At 35.5% G+C, this 17,900-nt stretch overlaps 1 long non-coding RNA gene across 1 annotated transcript in view; it reads right to left on the bottom strand.

Annotated features, from left to right (window-relative positions):
- Window positions 1–5,154, bottom strand: part of LOC119867519 — an 81,036-nt gene extending 75,882 nt beyond the window's left edge. The window contains exon 1 of the long non-coding RNA XR_005383944.1: window positions 4,958–5,154. This is a non-coding gene — a long non-coding RNA (uncharacterized LOC119867519). The remainder of the gene's footprint in view (window positions 1–4,957) is intronic.
- Between the last annotated feature and the right edge of the window lie 12,746 nt (window positions 5,155–17,900).

Genomic DNA, 17,900 nt, shown 5'->3' with positions numbered 1-17,900 from the left:
TTAAATTTTAAGTTACCTATAGCAATTGCTAAATCGGTTGTTTTCTTTTCCCCCAAAGGAAGAATCATGAATGCTACAATTTTATTTTATTTTATTTTTTTTTTTTTTTTTACAATTTTAAATAGATTTATGAATTTCTGTTGTTACACAAGTTTGAACTTTTAAAAAAAATTATTAAATTTTTAAATTTTTTTAAATTTTTAAAATTCAAAATAATTTTTATTAAAATTCACTGATTATTTTCTCAGTACAAAATTTTAATATAAAACAAGCTTAAGACAGAAAGTGCAACCATGATTTGTATTTTTAATCTTAGTATTTTTCTTATATGTTTGAATTTTAGCAACATAGAGTTATAAGTGGCAATTCTAGTTTTAAAGAACTATATATTAATACGTATTCGTATGAGTCTACATATGTCTCTGTATACAATTTAGGTCTAGTTAACATAATAATATACACCCGACTTTAGGTGTTCAGTTTGTTGAGTTCTGACTATTATATAAGTGTGTGATCACTGTCTAAAACAAGAGCATTTTCATCCCCTCACAATTTTCCCTCTTGCCCTTTCTAGTCATTCTTCCTCCCTCACTTGTGGGAAAACAACTTTCTAATTTCTAACATGATAGAATAATTTTGTCTGTTCTTAAATTTCATATAAATTGAGTTCTTTTGTCCATGCCTGTTGTGGATGGAGTTGTGTACCTCCAAAATTCATATATTGAGTTCTAATCCCCTTACCTCAGAAGGGGGACCTCTTTAGAAATAGAGTTGCTGTAGATGCATTTAGTTAAGTTAAAATGAGGTCATTAAAGTGGCTTATAATCTCATGTGACTCATATCCTTGTAAAAAGGAAGAATTTGGAAGCATATATTTTGAGGGAGAATAACTATATGAGCACAAAGACAGCTATCTGCATGTCAGACAGAGGCCTGGAAGAGATCCTTCCCCACAGCCCTCAGGAGGAACCAGCCCTGCAAACACCTTGACTTCACACTTTTAGTCTCTAGAGTTGTGAAACAATAGGTCTCTTTTAAGAAATTCACTTTGTAGTACTTTGTTAAAACAGGCCTAGCAAACTAATCCAACACCCATCAACAATACTTGAGAGTTTTAATTGGCTCACATGCCTGATAGCATTTAGAATCATTTTCCCCCCTTTGGTTAGCCTTTCTAGAGATGTGAATAATATCTCATTGTTGCTTTATTTGCATATCTACAAGGACTAAGGTGTTGACTATCTTTCATATATTTACTGGCCATTCGCTTACCATTTGCAAAGTGTCTCTTCAAGTCTTTTGCCAATTTTTTTAACTGGCATCTTTTTATTATTTATTAGTAGAAATACATATATATTCTGGATATAAATACTTTTTGCAATCTATGTGTTCTGAATATGTTCCACAGTGTATGGATTATTGTTTTAGTTGTCATTTGGTAAGAAAATCTTACTAATGTTGATGAAATATAACTTATCATTTCTTTCTTTTAGTTTTAGTGCTTTTTGTGTTCTGCCGCCAAATTTTTACCTATTAAGTGTATCAAATTTACCATACAGGCTCCAGTATTATATGCTACTTTTTGTATGACTGGAAGATAAATGACACAGGGTCTCTGCCAAGCTAAATAGTGTCTCTAGAAAACTTAAGATGTACCAGAAATTTAGAAGCATAGGATTTTTTTTCTTAAGAAACTAATCTATATCCAATTTTCTTGATACTTTCAGAGTAAATTTAGTCCTATACTTGTAATGTGAAAATTAATTTTGAGAATTAAGCTCAAAATGAGTGAAATAATGGATGGATTTCTATATAAGGATTGTTTGGGGGGAGGTTTTTTTTCTGGTGTGTGTTCTTTTTTTACTAGATAGAAGAAAATTTGGTCTTTTAAAGCAATTCATTCCCATCTTACTTATATAAAGGTTTTTATAGAGTTTGCCATGTACAATTTTGGCAACTAGGATACTGAAATACTTTTTCATCTAAGTACGAATTTACAAGTATTAAGATTTTACTATGACAAATGTGTTTTGACTATAAAATAAGAAAAGCTCAGATTTCAAAGCCTGAATTTTTCATTAAGTCCATTTAGGTATGTTTTCTCACTAACTGGTATAAGTAAGCAGTCCTGGGACATTTCAAAAAGATAGTTGGTAATAAATAGTTGATTAAAATCTGAGTAATATCATAAATTATCAAGCAAATAAATCAAGGATAAGTCGCAATATGCAAATTTGTTGGATAATGATTTCTGCAAACTTACTGGCATTAATTCTCTTACTTATTTTGGTGGTTTATGTTCACTCATGTGATTGATACTTTGAAGACATAAAATATAAAATGTACTCTAAAAAGGAGATCTGACTTCAACTCTGGACTTGGTCATTACTTTTAGTCATTGAAATTATCAAATATGATGCCTCTTTTTAAGGTCATGCAAATATAGGCAATTTGGTACCTAGAAAGCAAAGCCTTCCTATACATTTACTACTTTAAAATCACCGGTAGATTAATCCCCTTTTAACTATAGTTAACCAATATTAGTACGTAACTTCTATCATAAATAGCATGCTTAGAAACTTTTTCTCCCTGAAACAACTTTTCTCTACCTCCTACCCCCATCTGGGCCTTGGTGTCATCAGAGGATTTTGTTCTCTAAGCCCAGCTTCTTCTAAATAATCTTTTCAGGGTATTTGTGCAAGAGGCAGCACACCTGTATTAGTTTTCCCAAAGAAACGTCTGAAGCATAGGTTTCCACATTATTAGGGAGTATAAATCTATATAGCCAGAGTTAGGGGGAAAAAAATGAGTCAGGAAAGGAAGGAGAGCCAGCATCAGAGTACATTACAGAGTTGGCTACCACTTATATGCACTGCTTGCTTGATCTTAGACTCATCTAAGAAAATATAATGATAGTTGGGAAGGAAGAATTATTTATTCTCTAGTCGAGTAGTCTATTATCAGAAGTTATTTTTATGGTACTCTAATTTCCCCTCACTTCCAAGCCATAGGCACTGAGCATCAGATGTCCCCTGACATCTCACACTTACACATCAACAGGTAAACCCCAGGGAAAAGAACAGAAGCTCTGTGATGTGGGCATAGGGTGAAACCTGTTTCACTAGTGTGACACTTTTTGAAGACCACCCAGAATCAATGAGCAATAGCAGCAAGGCTAGGAACAGTAGCCCAAAATGTCAGAAACAGGTAAAGCAGAAAAAAAAAAAAAAAGAAAGAAAGAAAAAAAAAGAAAAGAAAGTAGCATAGAACAGGCATCTGATACAGTATCTAAGCAAATTAATATTGTAAAAAGAAATCAAACTTTATAACTATTTCCAGCACATACAAAGGTGTGAAGTTTATTTCTCCTGGATTATATTTCTAGGGATAACCTCTGAAATTCTCTTTTTACTAATTTTTTTTTCAAACTGAGATTGTATATTTCTTCTCAAAGAATTCATTTCATAAAAGACCATGAAGATACAAGCATATGGATATTCAATAAAGATCTTGGTCAAAATTATCTTCAGCCAGATCCAAAAAGTCCAATTTGTTTTACATATTCTCATATGCATCAATCTGTTTATAATAGTTTGGCAAAGAGTTTGCGGAGTATTTGACAATCGTTGGTGACATGGGACATGAGAAAGTAAGCATGTTCCATGTGGCGGTGGGATGATGAGAAAACAAGGCAGCCTACAGAGGCGGGTCCATCTTAAGGAAGAGCTGGGTATGGGAGACAGCGATGAAGTCTAGGTCATTTTCACTTTTAACATATGGGGGAAATCTGGATGTAAATATCCAGAAAGGAAACAGAAATGAAAGACTAATGATTCGACAGGAAAGTATCTAGGTTGTAGATGGAGACTCAGTACCATCCATATAGAGAAGAGTTGAAGTTCAGAAGATGAGTGCTATCTCTACTGGATCATAGGAAGAAAAGGAAAGAGACCTTGAGAAGTGTCTCATTTGGGGACAGAGAAGAGAGCAAAATCAATACAGAAATTTTTAAAAAGAAACAAAAGTAAAAAGGTGGTTAATTAACTTCATGAGCCAAGTGAGGAAAGGCTTTCAGGGAAGAAACAGTAATCACTTAAGAATAGTGTAACTATAACACTATGTAAAAGATATAATGCGGTGATAGATATATATCCATTACGCAGAATCGGGACATTTCTACTTTGAGGTTATCCTCTTTTCCTCAATTGTGCATGTATTAATGGAAGATATTAAGTCAGAAGAAGCCAGTTAAAGCCCATTAAACCTCCTCCATGCCTGGTGGCAGACCACAGCATGGACACACAGGCTCTAATAATTTTTTTTAAGATTTTATTTATTCATGAGAGACAGAGAGAGAGAGAGAGAGAGAGAGAGAGGCAGAGACTTAGGCAGAGGGAGAAGCAGGCTCCATGCAGGGAGCCCGATGTGGGACTCGATCCCGGGACTCCAGGATCACACCCTGGGCCCAAGGCAGGCATTAAACTGCAGAGCCACCCAGGGATCCTGGCTCTAATAATTGAATGCTCACATCTCCAGGTTGGAGTCTCGAAAAGGTGAACAAATGATATTGGTATATGGAAACAATTTCACGCACACAATATTGGCAGTCAGTGCCCTCAGAGTTCAGCAAGGTAGACAGTGATAAGTACTGCTGGCCTTAGTGTGAGCAGTAATATTCTAAGCAGACTGTCCCTGAGGTCTGACACTGGCTCTCTTTCCTGCTACCGGCACGCTCTTGATAGTTGCCCAGTTTCTAAGCCTGGTTTTCCAGCCTTCCATTAACAATAGGAACTACCACAGATCCTTCCAGCAAATTCCTCTACTTCCTGAGGTTTCTTAAAAAAATTATAATGCTTTGTAGTCATTCTATTGAGACAAGATGGACCCTCACTTAAATTTTGATTCTTATGACACCACAGATACACACCAAAAGATCTGAAAAGTTTTATTTACTCACGTCAAGGGCTGGCTGCAGAGAATCACGCTATTTCTCGAGCTGCTCAGAAATTGGCTTTAGAGAGCTGGGGAGAAAGAGTGGCCTGGCTTTTATGGTTGGTAGGAGTGGTTAGCCTGATGAAAGTTTGTGCATGTGCTGCCCTCAGTTGTATGGTTTGACTTTCTCGTAGGTGCCAAAGGAGGTAGCAGCTGACTTTCTATCAGCTTACCTAGACGTGGGGCAGGAGAGAAAGGAGAATGGAGAGGCTTTAAAACTGTTAACAGTCAAATATAAAAAAAATGGAGTTAGACTCATTACTAAAGGCAGTGTTACAAATTGACCCAGACCAAATCAACCAAACCAAAAATACGACTAACATTTTTTAAAGGGAGTAAAACTGTTGCCTCATTAAGAAAGATTGAACACGTTTATTTAAAGTGTTGGTGAGTGGAACACTTCAGGGCATTTGAATTAGATATGAATTAAATTCTTATCCTTCCCTGTGTTAGCTAAGTAATCTTGCGCTAGTTATTGTGTCTCTGTAAACTTCAGTTTCATCATCTGTAAGAAAAGGTTATCTACTAGTCTTGACAGCATTGTCTGAACAGATCTTATTTTTAACCAGGTTTCACAATAGCAATATTGCCCACTAATTAAGAATATCATCTCAGGAGTCACAGGGCATTGGTTAAAAACTCCACTCTATCATTTACCAACTCAATGATCTTGGGCACATGATAATCCTCTCAATGAATCATTTTCCTCATCTAAACTGGAGATAACAATAGCACTGTCAAAAATACTGTTTGGGTGGATAAATGTGACCATATATTTGGCTTAGAACAAGAATTCACTAAATATCAGCTGTTATTATTATTATTCTACCCACCAAATAGATCCAATAACACCATGTATTAACAAGGACTACAGAGGGGCACCTGGGTGGCTTAGTGGTTGAGCGGCTGCCTTCGCTTCAGATCATGGTCCTGGGGTCCTGGGGTGGAGTCCCACCTCAGGCTCCCTGCAGTCAGCCTGCTTCTCCCTCTGCCTATGTCTCTGCCTCTCTCTATGTCTCTCATAAATAAATAAATAAAAATATTTTTAAAAAAGCATGGACTACAGAGTTTACTGAAGATACTATGGGATAGGTGACCAGGTTTCATGTTATATACCACCCAAAAAATCTTACTCAAATTGCCTCTTTCATGGCTTGCTTCTTCTCCTTTAAGATCTTTTCTCTGTAAGTCATTTGTCTCCAACAGACACGAAACTCATTCCATCAATGGATTATTAAAAATTAGTTCTAACCATCATCCACTCCAATATGCTAATGAGTCAAGGCCAGAAGTCACCAATGCATTGAAAATTTATTATGCTCTAGCATGATCATGGAAGAAGGTCTTATTTGCTACCACGTCATTGACTTACCATATTATTAACTCTACAAAGCATGTGTCTAAATAAAAGGATATGTTTCCTAAGAAGATGAATATATCTAAATAATGCTACAAAGGAATTATCACACTTGCCTCATGAGCTTTTGGAGAGGATTTAACTAGGTAATCTCTGCTAGAACCCCCACAATACCTTGTTCATAATAAATGAAGAGTTTATATTAGTAATTCATGTAAGTTACTCCCATTTGTGCTATAAGAATCTATTCCATATTCCCCAAGATAATATTTAAACTTATAATAGATGTGACATTTTAAATCGTATTTGTTAAAATTATTTTTTTATTTGTGAGCTAGTTTATTTATTAAAATTCAAATGCCAAATCAATTTTACGCAATTGAAGGCAAAATAAGAAAGTAATTTCTTTAAAATCATAGCAGGGCAACTCTGGACTGATTAAATATATTATTTTTCTGGACTTTTAAAATGTTCATTAGTGTTTCAAGTTTTCTTTTTCTCTTTAGATCTTTGAAATATAAATTAATTTGGAAAAGACTGAAAATTCTCTGCTTTATAAGATTATAAAATGTTTCATTTATTTCTTTGTCCATTGCATATTGTTTTAATGCTTTACAGAGCCTCTAAGTTAAAATCGAAAAAAAAAGCACACATTTAATGTGTTAGCCTTTAAATGTTTTGAGAATATCATTGAGTCTTTACTGTTCTAAAAAGCTGAAGAATATTTAAGGATATTTGTGCAAAAATAAATATATGTATGTACGTGTGTATATATATGTGTATATATATACACACACACACACATAGATACATACATAACACCTTTCCCCAACAAAACAAAGATATGTTAATTTTGCACATTCCCTCAATGAAGGCTTATAGATCTCTAGTTTTAGTAATGTTGAAACTGGATAAAACCCCATAGTCCCTTTCTTTCCCAAAATACTAAGTCAGGCTTAGGCCAAATGGAAGAGAAAAGAGCAGCAAGGATTCTCACATAACTAACATACAAAAGTATACTATCTCATCTGCCTCAGGAAGGAAAATGAAAAGGTTTAGGTTATTTTAAAAGATTATTTATTTATTTATTCATTCATTCATTCATTCATTCATTCAGCAGGGAGTGGGGAGGAGCAGAAGGAGAGGGACAAGCAGACTCTGAGCCCAAGGCAGGGGGCTCAACACAAGGCTCAATCTCACCACCATGAGATCATGACCTGAGCCAAAATCAAGAGTCCATCACCCAACCGACTGAGCCACCCAGGCTCTAGGTTATTTTTTAAAGGAAATGCTATTGATATTGACACACAAAGACTTTGGATCAACCTTGGAGAGGACATGCAGAATAGTTAAAGCATTGACAAGAGATGAATAAAGGACAAGTTTTGGTGGGTGTTTCTGACCCTGAAACCCATTTCTTAAGTGTACATCAGTCACTCTAATACTACATTTCTGTACCCTCAATGAGATTTCTGCATTTTTGTCAGAGGAAGAGTACTATATGAAGGATATTGTTGAGGAGGAAGAGTGTTTTCTAAGCCCGATTAAATATAGATTGAAATACAGAATTCTATAAATACAGGTACAAAAAAAAAAAGACTATTTACTGAGCAAGCAATCAACAAGTACAACAGATGCATGTAAATATATTAACACTATGCAAAAGGACCATCCAAGTCATTACCAAGACTCAGAAGTTACTCAGTAAATATTTGTGGAATTTAATTGCATGGATACTTCCTAAATTGCTCTGATCCTGATATGAGCAAAGTGAGATTTATTTCTCCACAAAGAGGACAGGAAAGCAATTCTTGATGTGGTTAATACGGGTCCAGAAGAGCTGATGGCTTCTCAGTGAGTCTGACTAAGAAATACTTACTGAATCCTAGGTCAAATATGACACTAATCAATAGAAGGTAATCTCTGCATTTGGAAATGACTTCAAGGCTAAAGACATCTGAGATGCAAAAAATATCACTTTTACCTAGAAGTCACCATATTTACGGCAGAACCAGACACTATGCATAGCAGCCAAGGAGTGCCTGCTGCATGCTGTAGAAGCCCATTGAGCTTATCGAAATGGGCATTTCAAGCTCCATTTCACACATCCTGCATCATGTAGCAGCAATGAAATTTTGAAAATTGACTGTTATCCCCAGTAGTGTGACTTGATTAGCCTATTCATTCTTCTTGCTTTTCTTGTTTCTCTTGTTTATATGTATACTGACTTAAGTCAACTGCAGTCAATAAAATGTGTGGAGACTTTTGCTAGTGAAGCCATGCTAATCTGTAAAAGTCACAGCTTCTCCTTCTCCCAGATATGGATGTGGGAGCATGTTTTCTGAGTTGCTGCAGTCACTGTCCTGCAACCATAAAAGAAATTATCCAGTGATAAAGCCAATGCAAGGAGGAGAGTGAAATCAAGAGAATCCCAAAGCAATGGAACCACGGCCATGATTATGGGACCCAATAGTGCTTGTGATTTGGGCCGGTTTGAGAGGAGCTTCTGTATGCACAAGAGAAAGCATTCTGATACAGAACGGCAGGAGGTAGCTGTCTCTCTGCCTGCCTCTGTGAGGGCAGTGTGCAGAAGCACCCAGAAAACTGTGCTGTATTTGGAAGAACTGGGCTGAGCTCAGTCTTTGATTTGCTGCTGAATTAGTCACTTCCTCTGCAGAACACAGACATAAAAAAGAAAGCTGCCCTGAGAGAAAGAGTAAGAGAGAGGTATTTTAAATGTAAACAGAAATGGACAGTAAATCAACCAGAATAAAGCAATTAGACTGAAAACTCTTTTCTCAACAGTAACGACAGAAGGCGGAATACAATGGATTCATTATTCTAAGGTTCCAAACAAGCAAACAAACAAACAAAAAAACACTATCAAATGGTTTTATGTGATGATAGAAAATAACCATCAATATGAAATTCTATGCATAGTTGTGAGGTGTGAGGGGTAACTGAAATAAATTGCTAAAATCCCTCTTCGGGAATAAAGGATTTATTACAGCTCTTGAGAATGTGTCTGGAAGATACCTCTGAACTCTTCACCCACTTTGGGCTTTGTCTCAGCTGGCAGACATTGCATTACTGAGATCACAGCTTCTTCCTCATGCAGAACACAGCTAATAACTAACCAATGCCCAGGTTCAAAGGCTTGATACCCTGGCCCAAATACAAATAGCTCTGAAGGGACATTCCATCATCTCAACTTCCTGGAAGATTCCATGTAGGCTTTACCTCTCCCATTCCCCAATTCCATTTTCTTCTTTTCCCTTTCACAGGTGTTAATCTCAACATTTGTACTAATACCATTATATACTTATCTGTGTATCAAAATTTGTTTCTTGGTCAACTCAATCTAAGACAATAGTAAAATTATATTTCAAGGAATAGGATGAACTAAAAGCCCATAATACCACCAAATACACACGATAACAATTCTAAGGAATAATTTTAGGAAGAAAAAAATTGTTCTTAGATGAAAAAGTGAAATTTTTTTTTAATTTTTTTTATTTATTTATAATAGTCACACAGAGAGAGAGAGAGAGAGAGAGAGGCAGAGACACAGGCAGAGGGAGAAGCAGGCTCCATGCACCGGGAGCCCGACGTGGGATTCGATCCCAGGTCTTCAGGATCATGCCCTGGGCCAAAGGCAGGGGCCAAACCGCTGTGCCACCCAGGGATCCCGAAAAAGTGAAAATTTAAGAATGAAAGATAGCTATAAATATTGTAAATGATAAGAGTGAAACTGAGCTGATATTTATAGTATAAGTCAATGTTAATAATGTTGATTGTTGGGTTGAAAACAGACTGGGACTATAATACCGAACAGCTACAATAAAAATTATATGGCAGTTGTAATTATTTTTACTCATTGTATATGATATGTTATTAAATTTATATTTTTACTGTCAAACAGAAATTAAAAATGCTGATTATCTTCAGACTCTATTAAGTTAGTACTACTATTAAAATTATTATGAGGGATCCCTGGGTGGCACAGCGGTTTGGCGCCTGCCTTTGGCCCAGGGCGCGATCCTGGAGACCCGGGATCGAATCCCGCGTCAGGCTCCCGGTGCATGGAGCCTGCTTCTCCCTCTGCCTGTGTCTCTGCCTCTCTCTCTCTCTCTCTGTGAGACTATCATAAATAAATAAAAATTAAAAAAAACCTATAAAATTATTATGAAAATAAATAAATAAAGTCATTATGAAAATTATAGGCATCAAGAACATACTTCTCTAAAAGAATAAAAGAAAAATGTAATGAACAAAAACTGCTTTGAAAGTCAAAACAAAAAGAGTGGCAAGATTGAAAGAAGAAAGAGAAGAAACTCTTCTCAACAAGAGAAGAAAAAAACGGAATATATGGCAGAAACAAGTCCAAATATATCTAAAAAGTCATAATAAATTTAATAAACTATCCAAAGACTATCAGACTGAATTTTTGAAAACTGCATATATCTGTTGTTTCAGGAACCAAACGACATTGAAAGAATTGAAGTCAAATGAACAGTGAACTATATCAAACAAATATCAGCCAATGATTTCCAACACTTCAAGGTTGAGAATAAATCTGGGGATAGAACTGCTTAAGAGTGAATGCCAGGAAGAAATCGTGCCCCAAATTAATCACACCAGGAAGACTGCTTACCAAAGAAACCTAGGTTACCAGAAGTGTTTTCTAAACAATCATAAATAATAGCACGGGAAATGGAGCCAAACTTCATAAATACAGAGTGAAGTGAAAACAAAGGCTAACTAATGAGCAACATGTTTCGTGTTAGCTGATGAAGTTAAAATCAAAGTGGGATCAAGCTGAATTTCGGAATTTAAGTGAAAAATAAGCTGCTTTCAATGCGATAATCCTCAGCGTGCACCTGGGGCCAGCATGTGGATTAAAGGAATAGTTCAGCTCTGAACCCTATTTCAGATATCATCAAGTATTTTATCATCTCTCAAGTATTTGTTCAGAGCAGAGTGTTTGAGCATTCTTGCCATATGCAAACCCACAGAAAGAATAAAAGAAAGCACTTACCCGTTAGCATGCATTTACTCAAGTTGAAAAGATTTCGTACCCCACCATGGGAGTAAACAGCTTTTTTGATTCAGAGCGTAAAAGGATAAATTGTGAAGACCTCGTGCGTCATCCCGAAGGCGGTTCCTAAATAGGCCTTACTGATTTTTGAGGAAGAAACCATCAAGCAGTTGGAGATGAGGAGGAGAATAAGGCTTTTTAAGGAATGAGAAAGAAACGTGATTGTCCTTTGGTATTGAATCCTATGGGATGATGGGGTTCAAGGCAGACCAACCCAAAATATGCCCAAGTGGCATATTGATTATTTTTAATTACTTAGGAAACAGCCAGTATGGGAAGGATGCTCTGATCATCGTTTGTCCCCTAAAAGCAGGAAATAAACCTCCCAGGTAAAAGGTACTTTCCCTGTACCAGGAGGTAAAGAGAATCCTTACCCCCTAAGATAGGGAATTTAGGCTGAAAAGGCTGTAGGAGCTAGCCTTGTTACTTCTACACTAATTTACTATCCCAAGCCCAAACCTCTGTGTTTTGCCAATTCTTCACAGATTTATTGTTTCTTTGTCTAAGAGATATAAAAGCTGCCTGCTTTGCTCATTTCTTTGAATCTCATTTCTACGAGCTCCTATGCATATGTAATTAAATTTGTTTTTCTCTTATTGAATCTGTCCTGTGTCAATTTAATTATTAGGCCATCCAAAGACCCTAGAAGGGAAGAAAGGAAAAGTTTTACTCCTTCACAAGGACAAGGGTTTCGAGTTGTGTATCACAGGATCACGGAATGGAGCACTTCTAAGGAGATGGATGTGATGTTCTTGCAGTGAATGGTCAGTGGGGGCCATTGCCTTGGGGGGGGAGGGGAGCCACTTGTAGCTGAACTCTGCAAGGAGCCACAGAGAAGCCTGCATAATGCACTGGCTAGGGTTGAAATGTCAGGAATTAAAACTCACTTCAGTGACCGGCTTATTTTACTTAACATGTTGTCCTCCGGGCTCATCCATGTTTCACATATGGCAGGATTCCCTTCTTTTTTAAGTTGAATAATATCCCATTGTATGTATATACTACATTTTCCTTATCTATTTATCTATTTATCCTCTGATGGACATTTAATTTGTTTCCATATCTTGGCTATTGTCAATAATGCTGCAGTGAGGGGCACCTGGGTGGCTCAGTGGTTGAGCATCTGCCTTTGGCTCAGGTCATGACCCTGGGGTCCTGGGATCGAGTCCCACATCACGCTCCCAGTAGGGAGCCTGCTTCTCCCTCTGCCTATGTCTCTCTGCCTGTCTCTCTGGGTCTCTCATGAATAAATAAATAAAATCTTTAAATAAAAATTGTGCCTATAGTTAACAGTACTGTATAATGCACTTAAAAATTTGTTAAGAGTAGATCTCATGTTTAGTATTCTTACTACAACTTAAAAAATTAAAACTCACTTCAGATGGAGCATTAGGACGACACGTTTGGATAGCAGTATGTATGACTGCAGGGAAAGATGTTGCAGCAGTGACAATGTCTGGTAAATGATAGTGTCGTCAATGAGTCCCTCTTGTGTAGACCAAAAGGGGGGTCAAAATAACTAACCTTGAATTTGTCTTCTATTTTTGAAAATTGGTGCTCAAGTTGGATTTAATTTGGTTTCAAAGCAGACCTTCTCAACCGAGTTACCGAACTTCCTTAATGCCTGAGGCATCCACTGTGTATAATAAATTAACTCATCTTTTATGCATCTAGAATGACACCAACTATGTGCCTTCTTTCAGAAAACTGAAAAAAAAAAAAAAAGCAGTGGTGCTTCATTTTTCAGTATCCTGTTTAGGAAAAGCTGTTCTAGAGCTATAAATAAATATGCTGTCCACCTCAAGAGTTGTACCAAAGTTCATATACATAGCATGCATTTGAGTATGTGGCAATAGTAAATATCAGAGACTACATCAGAAATTTAGTCAATGTATTGACTAAATCTTAATACATATTTAGAGTTACTTGCAAGACATATAAAACCTTTAAAATGGGTGAAAAATAATCAACCATCACTCATTAGCTATTTAGGAGTATTTCAAATTTTTTGAGAAGAATGTCAGGGGGCTCCTTTAAAGCATACTGTCCCAATTCACTGTGGATTCTATGCATCCTCACAAACTCTGCTAGATAGCTACAGAGAAATCAATTACAAGAATCCTCTAACTGTAGAAAAATCTCATGTTTCCCTTGATATGATATTGTACAAGCTAATTCAACTGGACACAATTGAGGGAAATCTGCTCTAAAGTTCTGAGAATCCAACATTACCTCTACAAGCTCCCTGAAACACCTAATGTACTAATTCCCTGTGTATGATTCATTCTCTGCTTGGTCACTTCAGACAGGTGACAGATTTGTCAAGGAATCTATGAATTCAGGCTGATTTCACCTGTATTGATTCCTTGCCTAGAGTTTATCTGTGGGGAAATGGCATGGAGCCTACACAGTACTCTGAGTTAGGTGATGGCCCTCAGGTCTTCCTATTTCATCCAGAATAGAGAAATAATGGGATCAGAGCTCAACTTTAAGAAAACTGCTTTGATGTAACCTGGAGGAAAAATGACATCAGATCAGGGCAGTTAGGAGTTATTTGTGCTTCAGTCAGGAAGATGGGTTCTGGAATTATAAAATTTTAAGAGATGTGAAAACTTTTCTGTGAGGAATTTGTAATCAACATGAGAACATAAAATGTATATATAAACCAATTAATGAAAAAAAGTCTTAAACTGTAACAGCTAACATATTTGATAATCATTCAACAGCAAAATGTTAATTTTGTTAGCAAAAGAAATAGTTTAGAATGAGCTACATGGTCTAAAACGTGATCTAAAATGTTCTAATTCTCTTTTTTCTCTGGAAATCAGGAACAAAGCAACTTCTCCAGCTAGATAGCATGACTAAATTAATAAGTTTATAGTGTGAATTTTTTTCCTTTGTAGGAACAGCATATGATTTCTTTGTAAACTGCCTTTTTGTTTGCTTCTGTTTTTTAAATTTTCTTCATAGAAATTGTTTTTCGAAGTTAATTAAGAGTCCATGCTATTGCTAGTTCTGGTCAAATCGATATGAATAAAACAATTCATATGAATTGGAAAATAGACTGGCTTCTTTATTTCTTTTGTTCTTTGAATCTGTCTTTATTAGGTTAGGCATGGTGCTGGAAATTTGCAAGTTTTCCATATGCTGCAAGAACCCTGAAGGTCAGAGCGGCCAATATATTTTGGTTGGCATTAAAATGTCACAGTATCCCAGCACAGTGGGACTTTCCATTTGTATATTAACTCGTTATCTGCAGGCAGTACGGATGGTGAATTTGTTCACAAACTATCTAATAGTGTAATTAAAAAATATTTAAGAAGTTTGAAATGAGATTAGGCAGTGAATAGAAAAACTTTGTAATTTGATCTATTTTAAATGAATAAATTAAAATTCCTCCATTTTAAATAAAACAGCACTGAAGCTAAACAGGAAATTTGGTATAAAAATAACGTTTTATGGTAAACAACTTCATAAACAGCTAACTAAATATATGCATGTGTCCCCAGAGGGAAACAAGTGAATGAATCTAAGGCATTTGATTCAAAGCAAAGATGACTTCAGACAAAGATGATTTAACAGACTTTTAATAGCCATTCAATGTTTCATTTCTGCTGGTGAAGTTTTAAAAATCCATTATATAAAATCTGGGATCCTGGGGTGTTACGTAAATTATAAGCACCAAGTTAATATCTGTTTGGTTAAAAGCCAAGAACCAGACTGAAAAAGATTTAAGCTGAATCTCCCTGTTGTCAGGGTAAGCATTGTGAATTCTTCTCAGAGGCCAGAACACAGATAGTGTCCCCGAGAGGTTTTTGGCAAATTGTATGAACATGCTCTTTTTCTACAGAAACCCTCAGATGACTGTCACAATGGGTCTCTTGACCTGTTCGTTGTCTCTCTGGTTGTATTCACCTTCATAACACACAAACTATCACAACTCTAAAAAACAGGAAAACTTTTAGTTAATGTCATAAGAATACCCACCCCCCAAGTAGGATCAGATGACTTTGCATTTCAGATCCTCTTATACCAATATCTTTGTTGAAATTAAACCCTGAGTAAAAGTTGCATCAATATTAAAATTTATATATACATATTTACCACTTCTTCTTAAAGTACAAAACTAATTAGCTTAGTTAAAGGAAAGTATGCAGGACAGTCAGTATTTTATATGAGAATCTGGCAGGCTTCAGGTAAGATCATCAATTCACCCTGATTATACTACTGATCACTGCTAAATACATGTGTAAAGAACAAACATATAGTTTACAATTTTCATTATTTTTTCTCATTATTTGACCATATAGAATTTTTTATCTAAATTAGAGTAGTTCCTTATAGATGACCTGATATTGATCCAGAGACATTTGTATATTAATGCTGAATTGAAAGCAGTAGAAATTGTTTATTTAATTCTCCTGTAAAAATATGCCTTTTTTTGTCTTTAAACCACAAATTTAGTAGAATGGATTTAGTAGAATGGAGGTCCACAAACATAGACAAAAATGGTCTTGGGGCACCTGACTGGCACAGTCAGTTAAGCATCCAATTCCTGATTTTCACTAAGGTCATGATCTCAGGGTCGTGAAACTGAGCCCCATGTTGGGCTCCCTGCTCAGCTGAGAATCTGCTTAAGATTCTCTCTCTTCCTCTCCCTCTGGCTCTCCTGCTCATGCCCTCTCTCCTTTCTAAAAAAATGGGAAAATAAATATTTTTTAAAAAGAAAAAATAAGGAACATCTGGGTGGCTCAGTAGTTGAGCATCTGCCATTGGCTCAGGGTGAGATCCCAGGGTCCTGAATCGAGTCCCACCTCCAGCTTCCTGCATGGAGCCTGCTTCTCCCTCTGTCTATGTCTCTGCCTCTCTCTGTGTGTGTCTCTCATGAACAAATGAATAAAATCTTAAAAAAAAAGAAAAAAGAAAAGAGATAGTCCTCTAAATACAAATAATGTGGTTTTAAAATAAAAATAATAAAAATTGGCACAATTTTATAATTACCTAATTGTAGCAAGAAATAATTTAATAAGGACAACAGAAAAATAAAAACAAAAATTTTATTTTGTACATTCAAATTACAGGTAGTCATTTAATTGACTTGAGACTAGGAAAATTCTAGTAAATCACATTATTTCATTATCTATATTTCTGCAAAACCTTTATCTTGGCAACTTGGCAAAGTTACGCGGCTTTAAATTTTTGTTGGAGGGAACTTTACTGAGTTAATTTATATGATCACTTGCAACCTCAATTTATATGATGTCTAATTATTATTGCAAGATTTATATCAAGTAATAATGTACTAAAATTATTCCCCGAGTCAAGTTATGCATTCCTTAAAGTTTCTCACTCCAGCCACATCTCAGTATGGACATAAAACATGCACACTGCATCCTTTAGTTCATTGTAAAATGGCATTTGTGGAATTGAAGATGTCTCTAATCTACACTAAATGATAGTATATGAACATACTATATATATTTTTTATAGTATATATTGTATATTTTATAGTAATTAAGCTATTGTTGGCAGTATAACACATTACATAAAATCTTTTTCACACTATAGAAAATAATTCTTGAGAAACATGCTAGCAAGAAAATTGATTTATCCTACCTGAATTATGGTAATCATATATGCAATAAGAATCTTTTAATTGATTATGTTCATTTTTTCTGTACTAGCTGCACTCATCTCAAGAAAGAATAAAGAAAAAAAAGAAAGAAAGAAAGAATAAAGACCTGTATGGTAAAGATTTCTATATTAACCTTACCATTTGGCCTCATCATATCTCGACATCATGTTAGCTTTTCTTAACCTCATTGTAGAATTGTATACAGTCACTCTGTAAACTCTTCCAAATCACAAGATTTAAAAAAAAAATTAACAGCTTTATTGAGGTATAATTGATACAAAATTAACTTCTCACATTTAATGTGTACAATTTAATAGATTTTAACTTATGCATAGGACTGCAAAACTAGGATTACAGTTGAGATAGTCAACATGTCCATTATTCCCAAGAATCTCTTTATGTGCATTTGTAATTCTCCCTCCTACCCCTCAACATCCCTAGTCAACTATTCACCTGCTTTCTGTCATTATGCATTTCCTTGAATTTTATATAAATGGGATCCCTCAGTATACTTTTGATATTGCATATTTCCTGCAACATGATTACTTTGAGACTCATAGTAAATTTTGAGATTCATATGCAATAGATGCTTTCTTTTATTCCAAAAAGTATTCCAGTATATAGATATATCAGAATTTCTTATTCATTTACCTGTTAGTCATCATTCAAATTTTTTCAGGCTTAGGACTATTACAAATAAAACTCCTGTGAATACCCATGCACAGATCTCTATATAGGTATAGCTTTTTTACTTTTATTTTTTCCTACTGGGTTGTGACTTTGGAGTAGAACAACTGGGACATATGGTAGGTCTATGT

The sequence above is a fragment of the Canis lupus genome, chromosome 34 (genome assembly GCF_011100685.1).
Source record: "Canis lupus familiaris isolate Mischka breed German Shepherd chromosome 34, alternate assembly UU_Cfam_GSD_1.0, whole genome shotgun sequence".
In the NCBI taxonomy this organism is placed as follows: Eukaryota; Metazoa; Chordata; class Mammalia; order Carnivora; family Canidae; genus Canis; species Canis lupus.
Note: the sequence above shows the minus strand (reverse complement) of the source record. Positions and strands in the feature narration are given on the sequence as shown.